General features: G+C 43.0%; 1 protein-coding gene and 1 long non-coding RNA gene across 5 annotated transcripts in view; one reads left to right on the forward strand and one right to left on the reverse strand.

Moving 5' to 3' along the window:
* Positions 1 to 21,473, reverse strand: part of LOC130303259 (uncharacterized) — a 50,481-nt gene extending 29,008 nt beyond the window's left edge. The window contains exons 1-2 of the long non-coding RNA XR_008853361.1: positions 21,310 to 21,473; positions 12,718 to 12,758 (exon numbers count right to left, since the gene is read on the reverse strand). This is a non-coding gene — a long non-coding RNA (uncharacterized LOC130303259). The remainder of the gene's footprint in view (positions 1 to 12,717; positions 12,759 to 21,309) is intronic.
* A 125-nt stretch (positions 21,474 to 21,598) lies between these two features.
* SGMS2 (sphingomyelin synthase 2) overlaps positions 21,599 to 26,736 on the forward strand; it is a 73,320-nt gene continuing 68,182 nt past the window's right edge. The window contains exons 1-2 of one of the 4 annotated variants that reach the window (XM_056564284.1): positions 21,622 to 21,690; positions 26,116 to 26,177. The gene's annotated coding sequence lies outside the window, so the exon portion shown is untranslated. Of the gene's footprint in view, positions 21,691 to 24,820; positions 24,953 to 26,115; positions 26,182 to 26,736 lie in introns of those variants that run through there. The other 3 variants (XM_056564293.1, XM_056564331.1, XM_056564313.1) reach the window with 3 other exon arrangements.

Raw genomic sequence — 26,736 nt, forward strand, 5'->3', positions numbered from 1 at the left:
CAGCCTGGAGTTTGCGGCAGCTTGAGGAGACCATATAGTGGCTGAATGACACAGCCTGGAGGTAGGAGAAGCATGAGGAGACCATATAGCCTCAACAGGGGTGTAGAACACTTTGCATTGTCCTAACACGCATAGAGAGTGTGCTGTGTTAATGAAATAATACTGTTATTCACTATGACATGCAGATTACAGGCATCGCTATTAGAATCACTGCCGCAGAGCATCTGGATGTGGCAGCAGGGAGACCATATGGCATCAAAATTGAAGAGAATGAAGAGATTTTTTATGTAATTTTTGTTTAATTTAATTTGAATCTATTAAAAAAAATTGAGTACCCATTCTGGTGAGCATCGAGCTGGCGGTCCTCCGCCAGGTGACATACCACTTGTTCCAACACCTGCCTCTCAGCGTCCCCCTGACTGTAAAAGTGTGAATGTTTCCTTTAATCAGTTATGGTTCATTGTTATCGCTCCAAGCTATTTCATTGGATTCTTTTGGTAATTCCACAGGTAATATATGACGTTGATGACCATAGGGCCTCAGTCTTGAAAAGATTACATCAATTTTTTTAAATTTAAATGTAAGATTTGTATTAGATTCCCAAGTTTAATATCACAGCGTCTACTTTGAACTAATACTGTATGACCACAAAACCCAATCTAACAAGGAGTCACATGGCGGCACAATGAAAAGTGGTGGATAAAATCCAGGAAAACAGGAATTACCATACAGCGCTTTTACTCCTTGGACAGATGCAGGCAACAGTCCATATGACAGGTTAATTCTTTATTGTGCAACTTCAAGTTTCGAGCTCGTGCTGAGCTCTTCGTCAGGCATATGATCAATAACATTAAAAACAGGTGATTTAAAAGCCCGGGGAAGGAACATCTTCCGGGTCACCAGGTCATTACAATCAATTAATTCAATTCAATACCGTGTTTAAACTTTCACTGGAACATAAACTGGAACATAAAGTAAAATAATAAAAAAATGCATATACACCGACGATTATAATAATAATTGTGTATTATAATAATAATAATAATAATTTTATTTTATTTTACTTTATGTTTCAGACAGTATTGGCTTTATATTTACCCATGAATGGTCTTTTATCAAGTGACATTTAATATCATTATTTTATTATTATTAATATTTCTATATTGTTCCTGACAATATTAGAGTCTATCATGGTTCAGCATTTTTGCTATATAGTATAAATATTTTATGTCCATTAACTGTTCTAGTTTTTGAAACTTTCATACAATTCTTTGCCACTGTACATTTTGTAATGCGATTTAATTGCATACATTCCTTTAACTGTATTGGACATGAGCGTCACATCTTGTTCGTTATGACTGCAAGAGGAAACAGTTTACAGACTTCAGGGCTTACTGGGGCATAACACACCTATTATATGTTTTATAAAAGCAGATCTGTATCAGACTGGTGCCCCGTATCTTGGCGGCAGAGTTTCATATAATCACATAACTTTAGTCCCTATTATAAATTAATATAAATTACTATAATATGCACATTGTTCTTACAAGATACATGCGCTGATGGCACTGTTACATATGTTACATCCATAGCATGGAGTGCGGTTAACCGCTGCTGACATCATATGTCAGCAACCTAACTAATATCTTAACAGTTACTCCCGTATAATGACACTCACATAAACATCACTGACATTGTTAAACCCTTGAATTACACTGCTCAAATAGTTAATTTTGCTCATTGTGGCACCATACTGAATTCAGCCCTTAATGTCCCATGCACTGATGCATCTGTAGCACTGAGCGCATCACGGTGATGCCGTTACTTACACTATAAAGGTGTTAGCCAAATAGCAGTGATCCCCGTGCAATATGTTTGTCAATCAGAGCACACTAGTCACATCATTGATCAGACACTACAATACTTACTGCCTTCGGTATTAGCGCTGCCTGCCAGGTTTGCGCGTGTCTTTCATCTCACACCTACACAGTATGAGAGTTGTTACATCCGCCGGCAGCCACAATCTAGTGAATGGAACATTACTCTAGTTTGTTTACCCAGCCTCGCTCTGGAGTTCATTCATCCAGAGGTGGCTGGCGTGGGCAACATACGGGGGTAGCAGCGCTATATAGTGTTTTTAAAGCCCCTTATTTTAAGATCTGCCGCACACATGTAATCCAGTTTAACCCATGTTTCACATGTACATTGATATTTGTGAAATTCTATTAAGTTTAAACACGGTATTGAATTGAATTAATTGATTGTAATGACCTGGTGACCCGGAAGATGTTCCTTCCCCAGGCTTTTAAATCACCTGTTTTTAATGTTATTGATCATATGCCTGACGAAGAGCTCAGCACGAGCTCGAAACTTGAAGTTGCACAATAAAGAATTAACCTGTCATATGGACTGTTGCCTGCATTGTCCAAGGAGTAAAAGCGCCGTATGGTAATTCCTGTTTTCCTGGATTTTATCCACCACTTTTCATTGCCCATCCAGTGATCGAGAGGAACCTGGAAAGGAAACCGTGGCTGCTGACCTCCATTTCTTCCTGCGAGTCTATATGCCTGCTGAGGTGTTGTGCTCTTAGCACAACACGATCTGGTAAGCCTTCAATTTTTGTGCACATTGAAGCCACTCTGCTATACCGTCCACACTAGGAGCGCACCTTGTTGTTTTTTTGTCTTTTTCACATGGCGGCACAATGACAGAGCCTAGAGGTGGCAGCAGCCCGACAAGACCATATGGCCTCACAATAGAAAAGATTAAAGAAATTTTGTAAAATTTTAATTGAAGATTGATACATCAAATTTTTTAAAGTTTAATCTAAGTTGCCAACAGCATAAGGAGACCATATGATGGCACAATGACACAGCCTGGAGCTTGCAGCAGCATGAGGAGACCATATGGCCTCACAATTCCAAAGATTAAAAGATACATTTTCAAATTTTAATTGAAGATTTTTGGTAGTTAGTGCTAACATAAATTTTTTTACGTAATGTCCCAGCAGCATGATGCGACCATAAGGCCTCACAATCCCTTAGATTAAAAAATACATTTTCAAATTTTAATTGAGGATTTATGGTAGCTAGTATACCATAAATTTTTTTAGGAAATGTCCCAGCAGCATGAGGAGACCATATAGTGGCTGAATGACACAGCGTGGAGGTAGTGGCAGCATGAGGAGACCATATAGTGCCTGAATGACATGGCGTGGAGCTGGCGGCAACATATAGTGGCTGAATGACACAGCCTGGAGTTGGTGGCAGCATGAGGAGAACATATAGTGGCTTAATGACACAGCATGGAGGTGGCAGCAGCATGAGAAGACCATATAGTGCCTGAATGATACAGCCTGGAGGTGGCGGAAGCATGATAAGACCATATAGTGGCTTAATGACACAGCCTGGAGTTGGTGGCAGCATGAGGAGAGCATATGGTGGCAGAATGAGACAGCCTGGAGGTGGCATCAGCATGAGGAGAAGATATGGTGGCAGAATGAAACAACCTGGAGGTGGCAGTAGCAGCATCAGGAGTCCTAAAAGTGACCCAGTGACAGAGTGGTGCGGTGGGTGGCAATACCAGTATCCAGTGATGAAGGTGGGTGAAAAAAGGAGAACTTAGCATCAGATATGTGGCATCAGGCGGGTGGCAGGATCAGAATAGTAGCTGAGGCAGGTAGGCAGAAGAAAATGGTTTCTTTTGTAAAAGTGTTAGTGTGCACAAGTAAGTATTGAGGACATGCATTACGCAAAACTAAACTTTTAATAATATGCTTAGGATAAAATATATGGACCCAATTTTTTTTTAAATCAAACAAAAGGAAAGGTGTGCAAAAAAACACCATGTGCCACCTACACCACCAAATATTGATGTGATGCAAAGTCATCTAAAAGGTGGAAGGGAACAAAGCGTGGTCCATTTTAACCGGTGGAGGTAAAAACTTCCCCTGTAAGTCCCTACTCGCACCCTATTAATTCCCTTCTTAGCAAGTGTTACTCACCATAAAAAGGGCGGCACCACACAGGAAACTCTCTCTATTTCCACCTAAAAACCCTGGGAAATGGCGGTGTTTGTAGGTGGAATTATGAGAGGTTCCTGTGTGGGGCTGCCCTTTTTAAAGCGAGTAACACTTGCCAAGAAGGGAATTAATAATGCGAGAGTAGTGCCTTACATGGGAAGTTTTTACCCCCACCGGTTACAATGGACCATACTTTGTTCCCTTACACCTTTTAGAGGTCTTTGCATCACATCAATACTTGGTGGTGTAGGTGGCACATGGTGTTTTTTACACACCTTTCCTTTTGTTTGATTTCAAAAAAATTTGGAGTGCTTATATTTTATCCTAAGAAAAGTAAAGTTTTAGCTAATGCATATCCTCAATATTTACTTGTGGTCTGATGGCGAAGAATGTCTGTAACTGGGGAGCAGCACCTTAAACATGTTTTGCACTATCCATTTTTGTGAAGTGTTGGTGTGGCACAATGGTCAATCTAGTCTGATGCATCAAGCATTGGTGAGTGGAAATCCTGGCTGATCCATGCCTTATTCATCTTCACAGAGGTCAGTCTCTCAACATTTTTTGTGGAAAGGCGAGCTTTCCTTGGGGTGACCATGGCCCCCGGTGCACTAAACACCCGCTCTGATGGCACACTACTGGCTGGGTAGGACAGCTTTTCCAGGGCAAACTCTGCTAGTTGCGGCCACAAATCAAGTTTGGCTGTTCAGAAGTCCAGTGGATCTTTAAGGTGTGTTGGCATGATCATGTCAAGGTATGCCACCACCTGCAGGTTCATGTCCTGCTCCAGGTATACCTGCTGCTGATGAGCTGCTTCACTATGCGGGTGAAGAAAGCTACTCATCAACGACTGTAGACTCAGGCTGCTGCTGATGGAGCTGGTACTGCTGCGGCCACCCCACCCCTCCCCAGCAGCCATGGCAGTGGAAGGTGAGCACAGAGGGCCCGGACCTCTGAGAGGATGGACAATGGCGCAGATAGGCATCGGCCAACTGACTACGTAGGATGTCACTGTAGTAGGTCAGTTTGTCCTCCCTCTCAGTGAGTGTGAAGAAGGCCCCCATTTTGTGCCGGTAGCGAGGGTTCAATAAGGTGGAGACCCAGAAGTCATCCCGCTGCCAAATGAGCAAGCAAATGAGCATGCTTTGTGCCATTTGTGCAAGGGACTCGGAGGGACTCCCTGCCTCCATCTAAACTGCATACTGCCACGGTGTGTCTGGGTCTTCTGTCTCGCCTTCCTCATAACCCTCAAGCTGCTCCTGCTCCTCCTCCTGTCAGTTGACTAGAAACAACACCCATCTCGCAAAGCCTAAACTGTGCTCCACTGTGACCCTCCTCCAGTTTAGCCCCCACAGGGCTAGTGTGACCTTGAGATGTAGGCGCCATGTCTCCAGTGCCCTGACCAGCCATTGTTTCCAATACGTGTTGTAGTAGATGAAGCAGTGGAATTAAGTCATTCATCCTGTAATCCTGGTGACTGACTAATAATGTGGCTTCCTTATAGGGCCTGAGCAAACGGCAGGAGTCATGTATGAGCTGCCACTGGTTGACATTGAAGTTACACAAGGGAGCCCCTATCCGCTTGGTTCCTCAAAAAATCGGTGATGGTTTTTTTCTGTTCGTATAGTGCAGCTCAAGGAGGGTGTGCTTTGTAGTGTACGAGTGGCTGAAGTGCATGCAAAGATTCCTTCCCATTGTTAGAATGTCTAATAGATGGGGGGGACACTTCAGGAACCGCTTGACAACCAGATTGAACACGTGTGCCATGCAGGGTGTATGGCTCAGGCTTCCTTGTCGCAGCACAGACAAGATGTTCTTGCTGTTGTCGGTCACCATGGTTCCCATTTCCAGTTTTCGTGGAGTAAGTCATGATTCGATTTCTTTATGAATTACTTTTAGCAGTTCCTCCCGTGTGACTGTTCGCCAAGGCAAACCATGTGAAGAACAGCATGACACCGCCGTGCCCTATGCACATGGTATGCTGAAGGGCCACTGAGATTTGTCTGGGCAGTGGAGGCTGAGGAGATGGTGGAGGATGAGCAGGCAGAGTCGCACACTGTCACAGGACCAACGGCCTGAGAGCGTGGAGGTGGAAGTGGCATGACCTGGCAATGTTGCTGTTGTGGCTGTGCAGGAACCACATTTACCCAGTGAGCCGTAAAGGACATGTATTGTCTCTGACCGTAGTTAAAGCTCCACTCATCGGTGCTGCCATGCATTTTGTTACACACTGACAGGCTCAAAGACTGGCCCACTTTCTGTTCCACAAAATTGTGCAGGGTAGGTACTGCCTTCTTCGCAAAGAAATGACGACTTGGGACTCTCCACCTCGGCTCGGCACAAGCCATTAGTTCTCTGAAAGGTGCAGAGTCCACCACTTGAAAAGGGAGGGACTGCAGCACCAGCAACTTGGACAGGAGCACATTCAGCTTCTGCGCCGTTGGATGAGTGGTCGCATACTGTTGTGTCTTGGACATGGCTTTGCCTATGGATTGCTGGCAGAATGACTGACTCGAAGTAGGAGGAGCAGGAGCATCTGGAGCGACAGAAGATGGGTATGACACACAGCTCCCTTCGGCTGAGCTGGTGGAGCCTTGTCTGGACCACCACATCGGAGCCACAGTTCTTCCAGGCCACTTTATGGTGATGCTGCATATGTTGACGCAGGGCCATAGTGCCAACATTGGGACCCTGGCCACGCTTCACCTTCTGCCGACACATCTTGCATGTGGCCATGTTAACCTCCTCAGGATGCTTGATCAAAAACTGCCACACCACCGAGTAGCTGATTTTCCCACCAACAGTCCGCACTGATTGACTGCTACTGCCGCCGACTCCAAGAACCCTTGTTCCACTGCCTCCCAGGAAGGTAGGCTGCCGCAAAGCAGGTGGTCTACCCTGGGCACGTTTGGCTCCAGACTTTCCATTTCTGCCACCATGCTGACTTCCAACCATGCTTCCCCCTTGCTGGCTCAGCTGCTGCCCCACGGGCAACCTGCAACCCTCTTCTCCTGATGATGATGATGCCCCTTCTGCACCTGGCTCCCAAGTGTGATTGGTTTCATCATCATCGAGTTGTGTCTGCACGTCAATGATGTCCTCCTCAGGTTCCCCAACAGTGTCTGCTTCAGGAGCCTGAACGCTCGTAACACCACCTCCCATGACACTCTCCTCATCACTACTTGCCCGCCTAGCGGAGAAAGCAGCAGATGTCTCCTCCACTTTTTGACTGGGCAGTAGCTACTGACTGTCCTCTAGATCGTCTTCACTAAATAGTGGAGCTGAACCCACAGCATAAGATACTTCTGTGGGAGAGGGAACAGCATAGGACAGAGGCAATGGGAGGATAGGGATTGCTCCCGGGCCATGCCAACTGAGAGTTGTGTCTGAGGAACCCACTGACTGTTGATGTCACTTGTGATGAAGTGGATGACCGTGTTAACCAATCGATGACAGCAGATGGGTTGCTGGGCGAGACACGACCGCTAGCTGATATCGGGAGCTCAGGCCTCTCGCTGCCACTTGCCCCTAGTCTGCAGCGACCTCTGCCTGATGAATTTAGGTCTCTGCCACTCCCCCCTGCACGTCCTGGCACTTCTCTTCCTGACATACTTAGTGCGCATATGAGGGGAGTACAATACACTCCACTACGCTTAAAAAACTTATTTGTGTACAATACCAGCCGGTGTGTTCTTTTGCCTGACCTTTCACAGTATCTAGGCTCTTGAGACTTTAACCGGAACAAAATAGTACACCACTTAGATGTAGGTATGTGGTATGCACTTATGAGGGGAGGACAATGCTCTACAGCTGCTCAAAAAAGTATTTGTGTACAACACCAGCCAGTGTGTACTTTTGCCCGTGCTTTCACAGTATCTAGGCCCTTGAGACTTCAACAGGAATAAAATAGTACACCACTTAGATGTATGTATGGGGTATGCACCGATGAGGGTAAGACAATGCGCTACAGTATGCTTAAAAAATTATTTGTGTACAACACCAGCCGATGAGTTATTTTGCCTGGCCTTTCACAGTATCTAGGCCCTTGAGACTTTAACAGGAACAAAATAGTACACCACTTAGATGTTTGTATGTGCTATGCACTTATGAGGGGAGGACAATGCACTCCAGTACACTTAAAAAAGTATTTGTGTACAACACCAGCAGTACACACCAGTAATGCAGCGTACAGTCGCTTCCCTATCGGTGCTTCTAGGCAGGATTTGTGCTTGAGCTGAATCACTGCTGTTCTGTGCAACACACTGCTCTCTGTCCCTCTCTGTAATAGAACGCTGTAGTGACTTGGAGGTGAATCGCTGCAGTAAGAATGCTTTTCTGTGCAACACACACTGCTGTCTGCCCTCTCTCTCTGTAATAGAATGTTGATGTGACTGGGAGGTGAATCGCTGCTGGAAAAAAGCTTTTCTGGCCAACACACAGCGCTGTCTGTCCCTATCTATTTCTCTGCAATGAAAGGCTGAAGTGAATGGCCGCAATATGGCTGCCGATTATATAGGGCTGTGACATCACAGGGGTGACTGGCTGCAGATAGGCTGCATGCTGCATGTGATTCAGGGTCATCCCTCCTACCCTTCTTCCCGCCTTCCCAGGATTCCTTGCCCAACGTCCTCACATGTGGATCCGCTATTTTAGATGCCCTGTAACCTGGACCGCACTAAATGGAGTTTAATGAAGCGATTCGTTGCGAATCGAATTTTTCCTGAAATTAATAACGAATTCGGATTCGTCAGATTCGATTTGCTCATCCCTAGTCGGCACTAGTATCTTGTTAGGATGGCACTTGTATTTTGTTTATAGTACAAGAGAGTACAACTGTAAGGATTAAAATTCATCTAAGGGCATATTCACACACTTGCAAAAGACATAATACATTTCAAGCATTTTTCCCAGCATTTTTACAGTGGCTTTGGTAGGGCTTTTTAAAGGGCTATTCCAGGATTTTTTTTTTTATTTGACTATGCTACAGGGGCTGTAAAGTTTGTGAGGTTCATAATATAGTGTATGTACCTTTGTTTCATGGCTAGTATTGCAATTCTTCTGTGATCTTTACCCTGATGTTCATTTTTTTTCAGCATAAAAAATAAGTGTTGTGTTTCCAGGTTGCAGTGTGCCCTGAGACATTAGATCACTAGTTAGGTGTTGAAAGGGAGCCTGTCTGTATTTCAATGGGTGGAGCAACTGCTGGGTAATGGTGGGGTAAGATCATTCTCCACAGGGCTGCAGCTGTACCTCAATGGGTGGGGTGGCTGATGTGTGGGAGGGAGAAAAATGCCTTCACGCATACAAACAAGGGATCCTGGGACTTGTAATTGGAGGAAAAACTCCAACAGGAAATATCCGTTTCAAAAAAAGAAAGCAGCAACATAATGGTTGCAACATTTAGCCCCAAGAGAAGCACGGATCCTTCCTAAGCATGTCTATTACTGTCTGGCAGGTAAGCCCTAAAGTCACCATATGGTGGATAACCCCTTTAATGTTGTTAACAGCCATTTTTTGCAAATACAGACCCCAGGAAAGGCAGGGGGAGAGAAGCCGGCAGCGACGGCCTCTCTCCCCCTGCCTTTCCTGGGGGTGTATCGGCGTATAACACGCACATAGACTTTAGGCAAAAAATTTTAGCCTAAAAAGTGCGTGTTATACGCCGATAAATACGGTACTTTTTTTTACTATTTCTTTCAAAAGAGAAGCCTATGGGAAGAATACCAGAAAAAAATAATATACCCAGAGCATGCTGCACTTTCAATAAAAAGACTCTATTGGAAAGCTGGAAAATCTTGTTGTACTGTATTTATCACCATAGCATGAAGAAATATAGCGCTAAATGTATAGTATATGATCCATATGTAAAAAGATCCTTCTAGTTGTTAAAAGTCAACATTTTAGAATGTTTCCAAAAAAACATTTATGCACTTTGATCATGTTTTGATCACTTAAAGGAGTACTCTGAATCAAAACTTTTACCCACCATTAGCAAGCTTTACCCGAGATATATAACATAGTAAATTACCTCAATAGCGTTACATGCAGCCATCCATGTTTTATAGCGATTCCGGAAGTGCAGCCTGTCTTTACCAATTGTGACACTCGTTCCACGCTCTCCGGCCACCCGCGGCCATCTTTTGAACGAATCGTCATCATGGTGTTGTTCCTCCCCGAGTTATGCCAGCCCCCACTAGTGCCGCTCGTTCACTCCCACCTCTGAATATTCATAAACCCCCTGGTTTACTCAGCAGCTATTCGCTCTGCTGAGTAAACTCCTCTCCCTCTATCCTCCTATCAGCATGCGTGAGGCGCGCCTGCGCACTCAGCAGCCTGACCGTACCGGACATGGGATCTCTCCCGTCCAATAATATAACTTAGAGTTACGCCGCAGTAACTCTAAGTTATATTCACATAGCTAGTTACGCTAGCAATCGGAGTAAAGGGAGTAAAGGGAGATTGAAGCACGCATGCATAATTTGCGGGGTTGGGAATTGGAGTGAGGTAGGGGTTGGGAGCGGAAGAAGAGGAGTAAGCATGCTGGGAAAACGTCATTCATGACGTCACGGCCATGCTTACAGTACCCGGAAGTATGCTAAAATACCGGGGATGATTGCAGGAGAACGGCTGGACCGATTTTGGCGAGCAGGACCTCTAATGAAAGGTAATCAAGTACACTTCGCTATGGTGCCTTATTTTTTTAGATCAGAGTACTCCTTTAAATGGTCACTGTCAGAATCAAAAACACTTTATATGTTGAACTTCTTGGTAAAATATAAACATTTCTAATATATTTCATAAAAAATGTTATGTTCTTTTTTATAAAAATCATGGCTTATAAAAAAAAAAGACCACTAGGGGTCCCCATACCATCCAGAACATAATCCTGTAACACTACAACATCATCTAAGGCACAGGCTGGGTCAAAGTCTAGATAATGAGGGCCGGACTAGCACTCCTCTATTCTCACTCCTGTCCTGTCTAGCAGACTCCTGTCTAAACACAGAGAGGAAAGGGTTACAGAGCAGCCTGCAGTGATTGGATGAAGAGACCCAGCACTGCACAGCAGACTCACGAAGGAAGTGAATGCATCATAACTGAGGGCAAGCTCAGTGCTTTCTTCGAACACGCCCCCTTCCCAAGCAGTGGGTGTTAGAACGAGTGAGCAGCAGAACAGAGCCAAATGTAGAAGCTAGACACATAAAAAAGACATCTGTATGACCTAGTGAATAGCATATACAAGCATTATTTTTTTTCTGTGATATAACAGGTATGTTTAAAGAGGTTTTCTGGGATTGAGAAAAAAATTGTCAGGAGCAGGAAGGAGGAGGGTAAATAAAACAAAAAAAAAACTCTAGTCACTCAGGTCCAGCATCGCTGTTGCTTCACAGTCCCCAGCAGAAGTGTTTTGCTGACATTATTGTGCATAAGACCACTGTAGCCAACCACTAGCCCTAGCAGTTATGTGCACATGTTGTGGCTGTGCACAGTGTTCGGTGATGTCACCAGACTCCCTGCCTCCTGGCAATTTTTTTCAATCATGGAAAACCCCTTTAAGTACCCTAGACATAATACCTGTCAAATGGTTGGATCATTAACAAAATTGTTCCATCTAGTTCCAGCTTTATATAGCTTTGATCCTAAAGTACTAAACAGTTTTGTGATTATATACTATTAATGCTGAAATGTGATCGGTCACTGTTACTAGATTTTGTAGGACAGAAAATGAAATACTATGCTTCTTCATAACAGCTAAAAACTTGCCGAGAAGGTTATAATAGCATCAAATGTAATGAATCAAGTCATTGTTATTTCACAGTTTCATAAATAATATATAATCATTACAATATGTTAAGAAGTCAGTGACAAATGTAGGATCTGAAGTTAAAGTAAAATGCGTAATCTATCAAAGGAACAATAAGCATAAATAGTTAAGGAGGTTGTCTAGAGACAAAGAAACCGTCAAAAGAACAAAGCTATTTGACATTTAGCCACCTGGATGGATGCACTATAACGCAGTGGCATATTGGCTGACCTCCACAATGACAGGGGACATGGAAACATTGCATAAAATGCTGCCCCAGCAGGAACACATAATACATTTTATCAAGCCTGGTTAACTGTACTGTGGAAGAGCATTTCTACTTTTTCAAGCAATGACATTGTTAATGAAAGCCAAGGGCAAGCTGGCCCCATAACTATAACAGTGTGTTTTAAACTTAAAGGGGTATTCTGGCCATAGGTATCTTGTCCCCTATCCAAAGGATAGGGGATAAGATGTTTTATCTCAGGGGGCCCACCACTGGGACCCCCAGCGATCTCCGTGCAGCATCTGCATTCTATGCTGGGCTGCTGCTCCAGTCTCGGAAAACTCTGTGTTTCTGGGTCCTGGAGATGTGATGTCACACCACGCCCCATCCATTCATGTGTATGGGAGGTGGGCATGACAGCCATCACGCCCCCTCCCATAGACATGAATGACACCATGAGGGGGCGTGGCGTGACATCACGTCTCCAGAACCCAGAAACACAGAGGTTTCCGAGACTGGAGCAGCAGTCTGGCATAGAATGCGGGTGCTGTACATAGATCATGGGGGTCCCAGTGGCGGCCCCCCCACGATCAGACATCTTATCCCCTATTGCGAAAAAGCATGAGCTATATTGTATTTAATCTTTTGAATAAATATTCAGACACTCACTGTTAGATGATTCATTCTTGTTTTCTTTTATTTCGTCTGTCCTATAAAATTCAAAGCTTGTAAGATAGTAATAGGCATAAATCCATACTGGCAGAGGTCTTATTCACACCTGATGGCTCCCAAATAGTGTTTCTTATCCACTATGCTTTGAATATGGGTAAAAGTTACCTGTACAAGTTTATATGCTTCCCAAGCTGTGGACCTGATTCATTGAAAGACAACATGGCCCAAAAAGAATGCTGTCAGTTGAAACAATAGAAAGAATTATAAAGCTCCTTTAAGATGGAAATTAAATAAAGTGTGTGGTACAAGATGTTGGTTGTTCTGTCAGCTGCATGTAAAATTTTGAGTACAAACAAGTAAAGAAAAATTTATGGGTAGATCAAGGTAGACATCAAAGCTTTAGGATAGAAGACTCAAAGCAATATGCCCTGAAAATAGAAAATGCACAATAAAACAAATGAAAAACTAATGGGTGATTACATGAGTCAATGTATGTGACAGGTTACACACTTAGTCCACATAAATGAACAAAGGTATGTGACAGAACTGTAAGAAACTGTAAGAAATTGCTGCAAATATGATTTACATATAAAAATGTCAAACAAAAACCAGCACTAAAAGGTGATAAATGGTTACATGGGTTAATGAAAAGTAATTATGGAGTGTGGAGAATTGGATGAAAGTGATATTCATTAATGAATCACCAATCTGAATTGGCCAAGGAGATGATGCTTGGATTTTTTCTGGTGCTGTTCTACTGAAACATAAAAAGATGATGCCTGAAGAAAACGATTATATTTCCCACTCATGTATGTATGATATGTGGTTAAATCCAGTTTAAACTTGCAGAATGCAGAAGAAAAGTAGCGATCCTCTTGGCGCTCTCCCAGGGATGTATGGCAAGTACCGAGTCGGACAGTGAAAATTATGAAATAAAAATTATTTATTAAAAGCGCTGTGGACTACGCGTTTCAAGGGGTGCGAACCTCTCTTCCTCAGGTCCTCTGATTGGTACAGCATTCAACGTGTCATATTTATACAACAACAAAAAAGGCCGCAAACATGTTAACAGGTTTACATATTAACACAATTGGAGTAGGTTATTTAAGAAGCATACACATGCAGAATAAAAAAAAAAACACATTGGACAATTGACAAACATAATGCTCCGTATATTAGAAATACATTCGGAAACTCAGGATGCATTCTGCAAGTTTAAACTGGAATTCTCCTGACCGCCCCTGAGGACTTCAGAAACGGGCACGATCCAGGCAGCACCCCGGCTACTCACCCAGAGATTGGGGATTCAAGCTTCAGCAGGTGTTTTGCTCTAAGCATAACACCATCAGATTAGCATAACCTTATCGTCTGTTTTTTTTTTCTTTTTTTATATACAAGTATATGTGGTTAAATGTCAGGTGAAGGACTAGGGGAGATGACAATTGTTACCTTAACAGCCAGTGCACAGGTGCACATGGTCATTTTGGACACTTTGCTCATTAATAGAAGCCAGGTTTGGTAATGATGAAGTCATTTTCCTAGATGATAACACATCTTGACACAGAGCCCAATGTTAAAGCTTTTCTCTGGGAAAAGTACCGTATTTTTCGCCGTATAGGACGCACTTTTTCTTCCCCAAAACTGGGGGGAAAAAGTCGGTGCGTCTTATACGGCGAATACACTCCTATCGCGGCGGTCCCTGCGGCCATCAACGGCCGGGACCCGCGGCTAATACAGGACATCACCGATCGCGGTGATGCCCTGTATTAACCCTTCAGACGCAGCGATCAAAGCTGACCGCCGCGTCTGAAGGGAAAGTGACACTAACCCGGCTGTTCAGTCGGGCTGTTCAGGACCGCCGTAATCTCACCGCGGCGGTCCCGAACAGCCCGACTGAATAGCCGGGTTAGTGCTTACAGGACACCGGGAGGGACCTTACCTGCCTCCTCGGTGTCTTCTCCGTTCAGGGATCCCCTGTACGGCCGGCGCTCTCCTTCTTCGTCATCACGTCGTCGCGTACGTGCGTCGGCGTGCGTAACGACGTGATGGCGGCGACGGAGAGCGAGGATACCCAGCCGGCAGCAGAGACGTTCCGGAGCGACGGGGACACGGCGACAGCGATGGAGCAACATCCAGGGCAGCGGTGACGGGTCCGGAGCGGCGGGGACACATGAGTATTACCTCCTATGCAGTGGTCTTCAATCTGCGGACCTCCAGATGTTGCAAAACTACAACTCCCAGCATGCCCGGACAGCCAACGGCTGTCCGGGCATGCTGGGAGTTGTAGTTTTGCAACATCTGGAGGTCTGCAGGTTGAAGACCACTATTGGGTTCAAAATCTTTATTTTTTTAGATTTTGCCCCTAAAAATTGGGTGTGTCTTATACGCCGGTGCGTCCTATAGGGCGAAAAATACGGTATATCAGCTCAATGACATGGTCAGTAAATAGCTCTGATCTCAATCTGATTGAAAATGTATAGTTCCATCCTGCAAAGTCGATCTGTCAACTGCTCCAGAAAGTCAGACCCAGCTTGATGTAGAATGTTCTTTATTATTAGTGAAGTACTAACTATTCTACTTCCTATTCCATAACACTGCCCTCAACTCAATCTGAGAAAACACATGCCATTACTGAAAATAATAATCCATTTATTTTAGGGATGTTTAATGAAGCCAGAATGTTCAGCTATTACATACGGTAGTTTTAAGTGATTTGTGTATTTTTGTATCACATCTGTGACCACTGTTCCTTGACCACAACTCGGAGAGCTATTAGGTTCACCCCCCCCCCCCCCCCCCTTTGAGAACTGAGCAGTAGAGACAGCCCCCTGGACTACAATGTTATCCATAGACACCTCCATAGAGACAGTCGGGTGATCTATCTTGGTCAATAAACTGAGAAGTAGTTGTTTTATTACATTAGAGCCACCATTGAACAGAGAATACCTTAGGGGTGTACAACCTGTGCAGTTGCATGAGGTGTGTCAACTTTCCTTACCGAAGGAAGCACCACAGATGACCTTATACTTGAAGCCTTCTACCACCGCATGTGTTAATATTCATTGTATAACAGACTTTATAGAGCATAGTCATTAGCTGTATGTGTGCATTTTGTATAAGGCTGTATATTTAGGTATAAATTCATGTATATTATGTATATATAGATGTATGGTGCTACTATTTGGTCACCGTATTTTGGTATAATTTGAACACTGTAGTTGTATTTATACTGTGTGGCACTGCTACTTGTAAAGTACATTGCTTTACTTGACATTAACACATTATTTTAGTCATTTGTGATTGCATTTCGAAGGGTATTCTGGAAAAAAAAGTTTCTACATTGGGAGGGAAAAAAAAAAAACTATACTCACCTGCTACTCATTCCCCAGCAGAGCTGCTGCCTGTTCTCTGCTCTGACACATTGTAATTGCCTGCTTAGCCAAACCCTGGCTCAGGTAGGTCACTGCTGGGGAATGGCTTAGAGGCATTTCCTATGTTTCAGAACAGAGAGGAGCAATCACTTACCACAGGGACTGACGCTATCAGAAAAACACCTAAGGGGATCTGAAGCAGGTGAGTATAGGTTTCTTTATTTTTCCCTTCAACCTGAGCACATTTAAATGTAGTAATTTTTTTTTTGGCATACCCCTTTAAAAACAAGTGGCACTAATAATAAGGCACTGCATGGTATGCTTTTTGAACACTGTGTGAACACACACAACAGCAGTAGTGGTAGTATTTAGGGAAAAGACTCTCCTGTCAGTAAATGATCACTCCAAACTGGAGTGTACATATTATACCCACTAGCTTAGAGCTTTCTAAAGATGATAGGTGTCTTTAAGACATTTCTAAAAGTATATTAAAGAAATACATCAACCAGAAGTTATATATATATATATATATATATATATATATATATATATATAAAGGGGATGAGGCCACCACTCCTGATGTAACGGAGCTTCAGAAGGCCATTAAGCACTCCGCGGGCATTCTGGGTAGGGGAATATGCAAAGCAGCTCATTACATCACCTTTTCAGGTAATGTTCCCTGGTATCAGCTTAGCTCCTGTTAAGGAATATAAAAAGCTGATCGGGATTTTATGCCAAGCCAGACTACTCCCCAAAAGGGAAGTTTCTACCCATCTGTAGACAGCTGTTTTGTGGTTTTTGCCACTCGTCAGTACAGAGCAGGGTGATCTGGCTTGGCTGGGGTAAGAGGCCTGAGAGCAGCTAAAGGGGATGAGTATTTGCCTCAGGGCGAGGCCACCACTTCTGGTGTAACGGAGCTTCAGAAGGCCATTAAGCACTCCGCGGGCATTCTGGGTAGGGGAATATGCAAAGCAGCTCATTACATCACATTTTCAGGTAATGTTCCCTGGTATCAGCTTAGCTCCTGTTAAGGAATATTATTCCCCTACCCAGAATGCCCGCGGAATAGTCTGGCTTGGCATAAAATCCCGATCAGCTTTTTATATTCCTTAACAGGAGCTAAGCTGATACCAGGGAACATTACCTGAAAAGGTGATGTAATGAGCTGCTTTGCATATTCCCCTATAAATATATATATGTATGTATATATATATATATATATATGTATATATATATATATATATATATATATATACACATATATATATATATATATATATATATATATATAAAGGGATCTGAACATTGGACAGCTCAATACAAAGATGAGAGCTCTGAGGGAAAAGCGCCTAATACCATTCTGCAATAGGTAGGAATGTGGCCCAGTCAGAGTGGCAGCACATTAGTCACCAATGTATGACCATGAACTCCTACTATGATCTTCGTGGATCACCTTTCAAATGAGTACTCCATATAGAAAAAGCTCTCAAATGTTGTGCCCCATCCTTCTGACACATGTAGTCATATTCTTTTTTTTTATCTTCTGTTTAGTATGTAAACGTGAAGAAATGTTGGGCTATTACAATAACCCTAAGGCCAGTGCCTCCTGAGTGTAATAGGAGAATTATGTATTGTGGCTGTATAGGTTGGACTATACCGCCATAATACAGGCACATTTAGAAGACAGTATACCGATATATCATATAAATGTGCCTATATTATGGCTGTATAGTCCAACCTATACAGCCTATGTGCCTATATTATGGCTGTATAGATCCCCTAGAACGGTGTTTTTTCAAACAGTGCATCCCCAGCTGATGGAAAACTACAACTCCCAGCATGGCCGGACAGCCGAAGGCTGTCCGGCCATGCTGGGAGTTGTAGTTTTCCAACAGCTGGAGACACACTTTTTTGGAAAACACTTCCCTTGAATGCTGCTCTTCTAAACCATAAACTTTTAATATATTGTTCCTTATGACATTTTTCTGTTTACTTGCTGTTAAAATTCTCAACCTTGATATGTTTTAAATATGATTGAAAAAACGGCCACTAGGTGGCTCTGTTCTGTTCCCTGACGCAAGTCAAACAGTTAGTTTGGTCTCCACTTGGACTTGCAGAAGTCCAAACTCAGGAAGTGCGTGCAAGGCATGGTGAGGCACAGCTCTCACAGGCTTTAGTAACTTCATGCCTGCTGGGAAACGCCCACTTTCTCCTGCCGGGAGCTCACACGATGTGAGCAAGTGGAAAGGTATGATACGGAGCTTTTTATAGCTCAGAATTTTTTTAGGGGTAGTTAGGGAATATAATCTGAGTTAGTTTAGAAAATATGGTTGGATGATAGGTACTCTTTAATGTTATTCTTTATATAGGTGGATTGACAATGCATAGGTGGACCCTCTGTCATCTATAAAGTGGGCGAGATTCTCAAAGAATTTTGCAGCAAAAAAATCTACAAAAGTATCGACCACATTTTCAAAGAGCTTTGTGCCGCGGTTTACACTGTTCACGTCATTTTTGTGAAAGTGGGCGTGTCCACGTATATTGTCTACTTTACATGATATTTTCAAAGGGGTTAGAGTCCAGTTTACATAAAATATTTCACACCAGCTTTTTGACAGTGTAGAAATCACAGAAATGGTTGTAGTTTTATTGGGTTTTTTTCTTAGTTTTTTGGGGAAAAGGTGTTATTTAAAGGGGTACTCCGCCCCTAGACATCTTATCCCCTATCCAAAGGATAGGGGATAAGATGTCAGATCGCCGGAGTCCCGCTGCTGGGGACCCCCTGGATCTACCATGCAGCACCCACCTGTAGCGGCTTCCGGAACCGCTGGAGGTCCTCAGGCTGAGTCCATCTCGACCACCGAGACGGAAGATTGTGACGTCACGACTCTGCCCCCGTGTGACGTCACACCCCGCCCCTCAATGCAAGTCTATGGGAGGGGGCATGACATTTTAATGTTATTAAAAAAAAATATATATATATATATATATTTTTTTTTTTTTTTTTTTTCTTGGTCACTATATCTGCACTCACATTTCAGCTCAGAATATTACGTGAGATGTTTACACCAGAATTTTCTGGGATGTAAAATTTGATGCAAAAATCAGCAATTTGGGCGCAAAAAAATCTAATATTTTCATATTTTCAAAGCAGCACAAGAGACCTTTGAAAATGTGAGGAGAAAAAAAAAGGTGTGAACAGAAATTACAGTAGTTTTTGAGAATCTCCCCCATTTTGTAAAGCTTAATGTATGTATGTATGTATGTTCCAGCATCATTTCCAAATGACTGAACATATTTTAATAAAACTTGGTACCCGTTACTAATATGTACACAAAAAATATAGGAGGGTTAGATTTACCATAATCCACCCCCCTTATGCGAGGGTGTGGGTTTTCTCTGAAGTCCCATGCAAGTCCGGCACATCTCCTGATCACATTACTCTCAGGCTACAGAAATTACTGGGACTATGTTCACACCTCAGAATTTCTGTGCCGAATTCCGCTTGAAATTCTGCACGGAGATTCCGTAACAGCAGAGTCCTGTTGAATTCAGCGGGATTCCGCTGCGCTGTGCACACGGCAGAATTTCTGTTCCAGATGTTTCCGTCACCCGCTAGTTAGTCAAATGTGCGGAATGTCCGCAATTGTTTTTCCGTGCGGACATTTCGGATATTTTCCAATCGTGTGAACATAGCCTTAACTATCCTGACAAATGTCCAACAGGCAGGTGCAGAGATTAGCTAGTGTGGAGGATATGAGGTCAGGAAATGAGGATGAGATATGAGGTCAGGATATTAGGATGAAATATGAGGTCGTGATATGAGGGTGAGATATAAGGTCGGGATATGAGGATAGGATATGAGGTCGGGATATGAGGTTGGGATATTAGGATAGAATATGAGGTCGGGATATGAGAATGAGATATAAGGACGAGATATGAGGTCGGGATATGATATGAGGTCGGGAAATGAGGATGAGATATAAGGTCAGGATATTAGGATGAAATATGAGGTCGGGATATGAGGGTGAGATATGAGGTCAGGATATAATGATGAAATATGAGGTTGGGATATGAGGATGAGATATAAGGATGAGATTTGAGGTCGGGAAATGAGGATGAGATATGAGGTCAGGATATTAGGATGAAATATGAGGTCGAGATATGAGGATGAGATATAAGGATGAGATATAAGGTCAGGATATGAGGCTGGGATATGAGGATGAGATATGAGGTCAGGATATTAGGATGAAATATGAGGTCGGGATATGAGGATGAGATATAAGGACGAGATATAAGGTCGGGATATGAGGACAGAATATGAGGATGACATATAAGGATGAGATATGAGGTCAGGATATGAGGACGGAATATGAGGATGACATATAAGGATGAGATATGAGGTCAGGATATGAGGACGGAATATGAGAATGGCATATGAGGTCGGGATATGAGGACCAAATATAAGGTCGAGATATGAGGATAGGACATGAGGTTGAGCTATGAGGACAAGATATAAGGCTCGGTTATGAGGACGGGATGAGTTTGAGATATGAGGTTAGGGTATGAGGTTGAAATGTGATAATGGGATATGAAGACCAGAGCGTCATTATTGCTTTTCCCCTGCTACAAGGTTTAGGTAGAAAGACCAGGCACTCAGCTAGTAATATAAGAGATGTTGGCTGATTGGGCATGGTGAGAGTGGATGTCGTCGCGCCGCCTAGGATGCGCGCAACACGGACTGTCCGTAGGCTAGGGATAGGAGAAGTTAGGGTTAATGAGGAGCTGGATGGTAGGAGGAGTTGTTAAGCTTGGAGCTAGGGCAGTGGAAGGCTGCAGGCAGTAGGAAGAGGCGGAGCGGAGCTACTTATATAGGGGATGACGTATACCTGGCCGGCATCTTTTGCAGAGTTACCGGACGGGTTTAGCAGCTTTCCGCCCTCCCTCGATGTTATCTGATGTTTTCTATTCTTAAAAAAAAAAAAAAAAAAAAAAAGTGAGAATATCTGACAAAAAAGAATATCTGACAAAAAAAAAAAAAAAAGAAGAAAAACGTATGATAATCAAAGAGAATTTGTTATACATTCTCCGTTTCTCCTCTGAGAAGGGGTGGTTTTGTTGTGGTGTTGTGTGTAGAATGGCTTATGTGCACTACTGATGTTATTTTCTTTTAGGTTAAGTCACAGCGTGGCGGAGGAGAAATGGGGATGAGGATCACCTGGAGAGTAGAGTGTTATGACTGCCGAAGGGGCTGCCGGCAGACCGCTTAGCTCTGAGAGTTTTAGGAGTTAAAAGAGATGTTGGATTCAAACGAAAATAAACACCTTGGCCGACCTCCAGTTGTCCAGCAAAGGTTTACGGTTGTCATTGGGGGAGATTTATCAAAACCTGCCCAGAGGAAAAGTTGCTGAGTTGCCCATAGCAACCAATCAGATTGCTTCTTTCACTTTCAAAAGGGCCTCTGAAAAATGAAAGAAGCGATCTGATTGGTTGTTATGGGCAACTTAGCAACTTTTCCTCTGGACAGATTTTGATAAATTTCCCTCATTGTCTTTATTTACCAAACAGCGAACAAGTTATAAGCAATGCAAAAGTAGAAGTAAGTACAGGCAGTCTTGGAACACTTGGAGGTCCACAGTTTGGACCACTGATATAGGGAAATATTGAGCTAAGGAAACCAATTGACAAACTCAGCTCTGCTTCATTCCCAATGGTGCTTGCCCCAACAGAGCAAATCTATGCTACATGGTAACTTAACCCCTTAACGACAATTGACGTAAATGTACGTCATGGTGCTGTGGTACTTAACGCACCATGGCGTACATTTACACTCCACCCTGACCGCGAGCACCGGACCGGTGCTCGCATCAAGCGCGGCAGGTCCCGGCTGCTGTCAGCAGCCAGGGACCCGCCGGTAATGGCGGACATCCGCAATTGCGCGGATGTCCACCATCAACCCCTCAGATGCAGTGATCAATACAGATCACGGCATCTGCGGCAGTGCGGTACTTTAAATGGATGATCGGATTGCCTGCAGCGCTGACACGGCAATCCGATCATCCAGTATGGCAGCCGGAGGTCCCCTCACCTGGCTCCGGCCATCTCCCGGGGTCTTCTGCTCTAGTCTGAGATCGAGCAGACCAGAGCAGAAGATGACTGATAATACTGTTCAGTGCTATGTCCTATGCATAGCACTGAACAGTATTAGCAATGAAAGGATTGCTATAAATAGTCCCCTATGGGGATTATAAAAGTATAAAAATGAAAGTAAAAAAAGTAAAATAAAAAAGTTTAAAAAATGTGAAAATCCTCTCCCCCAATAAAAATGTAAAATGTCCTTTTTTCCCATTTTACCCCCATAAAGTGTAAAAAAAATTAAAAATGAATACACATATTTGGTATCGCCGCGTGCATAAATGTCCAAACTATTAAAATATAATGTTATTATCCCGTACGGTGTAGGGCGTGAAAGTAAAAAAAAAATGCGCAAAATTGCTGCTTTTTTGTCACATTTTATTTAAAAAAATTTATAAAAGTTTTATATACACAAAATATGGTATCAATAAAAAGTACAGACCATGGTGCAAAAAATGAGCCCTCATACTGCCGCTTATACGGAAAAATGAAAAAGTTATAGGTTGTCAAAATAGAAGGATTTTAAACATACTAATTTGGTTAAAAAGTTTGCGATTTTTTTAAGCGCAACAATAATAGAAAAGTATGTAATCATGGTATCATTTTAATCGTATTGACCCACAGAATAAAGAACACACGTCATTTTTACTGTAAATTGTACGGCGTGAAAACAAAACCTTCCAAAATTTGCTAAATTGCGGTTTTCTTTTTTAATTTTCCCACACAAATAATATTTTTTTGGTTGCGCCATACATTTTATGATATAATGAGTGATGTCATTACGCAGGAAAACTGGTCACGCAAAAAACAAGCCTTCATACTAGTCTGTGGATGAAAATATAAAAGAGTTAAGATTTTTAGAAGACGAGGAGGAAAAAACGAAAATGCAAAAATAAAATTGGCCTGGTCCTTAAGGTCAAAATGGGCTTGGTCCTTAACCTCTTAAGGACGCAGGGCGTACCTGTATGCCCTGCACCCGATCCCGGTGTCACGCCGTGACCCCGCATCACACCGGGTCGGTCCCGGCTACTATTCATAGCCGGGACCCTGGGCTAACAGCGTGCGGCATCGATCTTTGTGACGCGCACTATTAACCCTTCAGACGCGGCGATCAAATTTGAGCGCCACGCTGAAAATGAAAGTAAACGCTTCCCGGCAGCTCAGTCGGGATAAAATCGCGATGTCCCAATCAGCTAGGACGCGAGCGGAGACCCCCTTACCTTGCTCCGTCACGTCCGATCGGCGTTTGATTGCTCCAAGCCTGAGCTACAGGATTGAGCAATCGAGCCCCTATCTCGCTGATCCATGCAAAGCTATGGCTTTGCAGGGATCAGCATGAGAGATCAGTGTGTGCAGTGTTATAGCCCCGTATGGGACATATAACACTGCAAAAAAAAGTTAACAAAGGTCATTTAACCCCTTCCCTAATAAAAGTTTGAATCACCCCCTTTTCCCATAAAAAAAAAAAAAACTGTGTAAATAAAAATAAACATATGTGGTATCGCCGCGTGCGTAAATGTCCGAACTATAAAAAAATATCGTTAATTAAACCGCTCGGTCAATGGCATATGCGCAAAAAAATTCCAGCGTATTTTAGGTCACTTTTTATATCATAAAAAAAGAATAAAAAGCGACCAAAAAGTCCGATCAATACAAAAATGGTACCGCTAAAAACTTCAGATCACTTCAGCCCTCATACCGCCCCATACGCGGAAAAATAAAAAAGTTATAGGGGTCAAAAGATGTCAATTTTAAACGTATACATTTTTCGGCATGTAGTTATGATTTTTTCCAGAAGTACGACAAAATCAAACCTATATAAGTAGGGTATCATTTTAATCATATGGACCTACAGAATAAAGAGAAGGTGTCATTTTTACCGAAATATGCACTGCGTAGAAACAGAAGCCCCCAAAAGTTACAAAATGGCGTTTTTTGTTTTTTTTTCAATTTAGTCTCACAATGATTTTTTTTTCCGGTTTTGCCGTAGATTTATGGGTAAAATGATGTCATTACAAAGTAGAATTGGTGGCGCAAAAAAATAAGCCATAATATGGATTTTTAGGTGCAAAATTGAGTTATGATTTTTTAAAGCTAATAAGGAGGAAAAAAAAAAACGAAAATGCATAAACGGAAAAACCCCTGGTCCTTAAAGGGTTAAGGTCAAAATGGGCTTGGTTCTTATTGTTTTATTTCTTTTTGTGAAAAATAATAAAAATGACATAGCAATGTTTCTCAAACAGTCTGCCTCCAGCTGTTGCAAAACTACAACTCCCAGCATGCCCGGACAGCCTTTGGCTGTCCGGGCATGCTGGGAGTTGTAGTTTTGCAGTCCTGGTTGGGAAACACTGGTCTATAGGTTTGACTAGGAGGTATTGGTGTATAGGATCCCATCGCACATGTCACTTATCGTTACGATAAGATCGCAGGGAGCCCGCCCGGCATGAATCAGCAGCTGGCACCTGTCCGCTCTCCTCCTGCGGGCACAGGGCGATGCCTAGCAGCAGATTGGGAGCGGTGAGTCAGTGTTTGGCTATGAAGTGGGCGGGCGAGAGGGAGTGTGCCCGGGGAAGGCCGGCAGCAGGAGGAGGAGGAGGAGGAGAGCGCTGAGGCTGGAGACAGGGGTCGGGCAGGACCATGAAGACTACTGGAGCCTCACACAACCAGCTGCACTGCTGCACCCGGGAGTCCTGCGTCTCCCTCCGCCATCCCAGCGCCCCTGTCAGGTGAGTACCAGTCAGAGGAGGGGCAGCTGCCAATTGTTATCAGTGATCTGGGCATCATTTACTGCAATGTGCAAAGTTACTATGTGCCATGGGAGTGCCAGCTACTGCAGGTGGGTCTACAGGTGGCCCATGAGCAACAAGTCAGGGCTGCATATACCTGCTGATCTATGGCACCCTGTCTAGAATGAGTATACAGTGTTATATATAGGAAGAGAAGATCTTGACTCCATTCTCCAGATCAGACAAGCTTCTGGATTGATGCTTTTTTTCCCTAGGGTTGACTTTTTATCACCTATGTCCAGAACAGGTGCTAAGGACCTTCACCGATAACAAGAATGGGGGGTCCTGTGCCCCCTTCTTTAATAAACATCCACTGTGTAAATGAATAGCTGGTCAAGCATGCACACCCTCGCTTCATTGAATGCCTATAGGACTTGGGGAAAGATACTGTATTACCTGTCATGGGAATAGGTACTAAATTTTAAATTCTTGGGAAACACATTTATACGTTACGCTTAAGATTATCGAATTACCTTCTGGTCTTGTATAAGATTCCAGATCATTGTACAGTTCTTTGCAGGACTATTGGAATTTTGAAGTCAAAATGGGCTGAAAGTTACCAGCAATGAAAAGGTTAACAAGGTGAGCCTGGCAGCCTTTAGGATAAGGTACCCTCGCGTTTCAAGACAATGCATATTGTTCATGGCGATCTATCCCTGCAGAGTAAAGTACAGTATTTTCTGTGTGTACAGTATCCAGTCCCTGGTATGTGTCAGTTCTTGGCAGGGAGTGTCAGCACTATCGCAGTTACTGAGCAAACCATACAGATCTTAAGACACAATATTAGAGTTTCCTCAAGTAGCTTTGTATAATATTGATGCCAGCTATTTTTATAGAGCTGTGTTTCCCAACAAGGGTGCCTCCAGCTGTGGCAAAACTGCAACTCCCAGCATGCTGGGAGTTGTAGTTTTGCCACTGCTGGAGGCTCCCTGGTCGGGAAACACACTTATAGAGGGTGAAGCTCCAGTTTGGAATTATTAACAATTCCGTAACACAACGTCAGTGTTGGAAGCGCTCCCTTTACAAGCTGTAATGATCTGATAATAACCATGTAAGGCTGGAGGATTTTAACACGGATGTCTATTGAATTACTCGTTCTGCAGGTGCTTACCAAGTGTGGATGTACACTGGGCAATGGATGAAGTCCGATAATCCTCATAGATTTGTAGGTAGCTATTGAAAGCTCCAGATTGGAAATATTATAATATCTATAATATAATATCTTTAGGAATTTCTACTTTCTTTTTTTTTTATTATTATATATATATATATATATATATATATATATATATATGTGTGTGTGTGTGTGTATATATATATATATATATATATATATATGGTCACCTTACCGTGGTGGGACGGTCCAAGCTATTTGGCTGCCAAATTTGCAAGCTAAGTACCTCACAGTTTCATAATTTCATATTTTCATTTGTTGCACTACAGCTGTATAGCTTTTCATGTTTTATCTATATACTCATGTTTTATCTATATCTGTGTGCTAGCAGTGTGTTGCTGTATTCTCCTGTTGCTGTATATATATATATATATATATATATATGGGTTTCCCATGTGTAAAAATAACTGTGCAGCATATGACTAGCTGCACCAGTCCCATGTATGTAAAGCATGTCATCACTTTACTAGTGTGAATACGGTTTAAAGTGTACCTGTCCTGAACAAAAACGTTTTATATAATGTAGATAATAACATTATATGTATATTTG

The sequence above is a fragment of the Hyla sarda genome, chromosome 1 (assembly GCF_029499605.1).
Source record: "Hyla sarda isolate aHylSar1 chromosome 1, aHylSar1.hap1, whole genome shotgun sequence".
NCBI lineage: Eukaryota > Metazoa > Chordata > Amphibia > Anura > Hylidae > Hyla > Hyla sarda.